This window comes from Carlito syrichta, unplaced genomic scaffold (genome assembly GCF_000164805.1).
Source record: "Carlito syrichta isolate Samal-C Ts95f unplaced genomic scaffold, Tarsius_syrichta-2.0.1 Scaffold305367, whole genome shotgun sequence".
NCBI classification, from domain to species: domain Eukaryota; kingdom Metazoa; phylum Chordata; class Mammalia; order Primates; family Tarsiidae; genus Carlito; species Carlito syrichta.
In genome coordinates this window covers 1-2,450 of record NW_007249463.1, presented here as the reverse complement: position 1 = coordinate 2,450, position 2,450 = coordinate 1, and positions in this window count along the sequence as shown.

The following is a 2,450-nucleotide window of genomic DNA, read 5'->3' as shown; positions in this document are numbered from 1 at the left end:
TAAAAAAAAAAAAAAAAGATTTTAGTTCTTGGCACCACCAGATGAGAAGTTCAGAAGCGGCCTTTTTATGGAGAGCAAAAATAATTGTACAAAGTAGAGAAATATCCAATTATGTGACAACTTTTGTATAATAAAACTTTGTTTAAAGTTGAACAAAAAAATTTCTATATACAACAGAGGTGGGAGGAAGAGATGAATACATTTATCCACCTATTGTATTTGCTGGTTTTCATTGTTTTATAATCTTTCAATTAAGAATGAGGTATTTTTTGTTTCCTTGTTTATTTGTTTCTACTTTTTTAAGATTTTTAGACGATCATTTTGTCTAAATGAGTAACTTTTACAATGACTTGTAATATCCAGGTGGCATTTCCTATCTAATTTAAATAAATAAATTTAAAAATAGATAAAATTTCCAATCTAATTAAAAGAAATTAAATAAATAATTATCCAGTTAATATTTCCTATCTAATTTAAAAAATTAAGTAGAAAAATATTTAGATGAGATTTTTTTTATCTAACTAAATAAATAAATGCACAAATAAATATGCAGTTGCATATGTTTATCTAATTAAAAATAAATAAATAAATGTCCAGGTGTAATTCCCTATCTAATTTAAACAAATAAGCAATTGAGTAAAATTTTTTAAACAATTAAGTAAAAGAATATATCTGGAAGAACTCAAATCACTCTATAAAAAAGATATCTGCACACATATGTTTATTGCAGCATTGTTCACAATAGCAAGAACCTGGAAGCAACCATGCTGCCCATCAAAAGAGGACTGGATTTAAAAAATGTGGTACATATACACGATGGAATAGTATGCAGCCATAAAAAAGAACAAAATCATGAATTTCCCAGCAACCTGGATGGAACTAGAATCTATAATACTGAGTGACCTCTCACAGAAACAAAGGTCCGAGTATCACATGTTCTCACTCATATAATGGATCTTGAACATCCAATGTAATACTATAAGAAAATGACTGACGATACTGGGAAACTATGGAGGGGAGGGAGATGGGATTAACAGTAGCAAATATTTGTCTGGGGATGGGGAAACACCTCTTATCACCAGGGTGCCTGAATGAAATGTAATTATACACCTAACCCTTAACTGTACCCCACAAAACCATAATAAGAATATTGATTAATAAAAAATAAATAAATAAATAAATGTCCAGGTGCAATTCCCTATCTAATTTAAACAAATAAGCAATTGAGTAAAAATTTTAAAATAATTAAGTAAAAGAATATATCCGGAAGAACTCAAATCACTCTATAAAAAAGATACCTGCACACGTATGTTTATCGCAGCATTGTTTGCAATAGCAAGAATCTGGAAGCAACCATGCTGCCCATCAAAAGAGGACTGAATTTAAAAAATGTGGTACATATACACGATGGAATAGTACACGGCCATAAAAAAAGAACAAAATCATGAATTTTGCAGCAACCTGGATGGAACTAGAGTCTATAATACTGAGTGACCTCTCACAAAAACAAAGGTCCGAGTATCACATGTTCTCACTCATATAATGTACCTTGAACATCCCACCTAATACTATAAGAAAATGACTGACAGTAGTGGGAAACTATGGGGGGGAGGAAGATGGGATTAATGGTGGCAAATATCTGTCTGGGGATGGGGAAGCACCTCTTATCAATAGGGTACCTGAATGAAACGTATTTGCATACGTCACTCTTAACTGTACCCCACAACATCATAATAAAAAATATTGATTATAAAAAAAACAAAAAACATTTTAAGGCTATAAAAAAATGCTGCTGCAAAAGAAGGTATTAAACTTTAACCTTGCTAAAAAAAAATTTAAAAAGAAGTGTACTTAAATTAATTAAGTTATTGATTATTCTAATTAAAATAAATTAAGTAAATCAATGAGTAAATAATTATCCAGATAAAATTTTCTATCTAATTAAGTGGAAATAAATATTTCCTTCCTTTATGTTCTAGTAATTTCTAGGGATATCATTTTAATTAATTAATTAATTAATTAATTATCTAGGTGAAATTTTCTATCTAAAAATAGAAATTAAATAAGTAAACAAATAGCTATACAGGGGAAATTTGTTATCAAACTTTTTTATAATTAAATCAATCGATCATTAATCTGATGGAATATTTTAATTAAAATAAATTATGTAAACAAACAAATAAATTAATATCCAGGTAAAATCTCCTATCTCATTTATACAAGTTAAATAAATAAAAGAGTAACTAAATGTTTAGGTAAAATTTCTCATCCAATTACAAGTACATAAATATGTAATGTAATCCTGTGTAATAACATCATGTTTTTAAAACATTATGTTTGTTTTTTTTTGCAGATTTTAAGTGTGATATATACATGTGAGTGTGTATATAAGTCTTTTTTTTATTGTGAAGTTGTGGGGTACAGTTAAGGGTTAGGTATACAATTGCGTT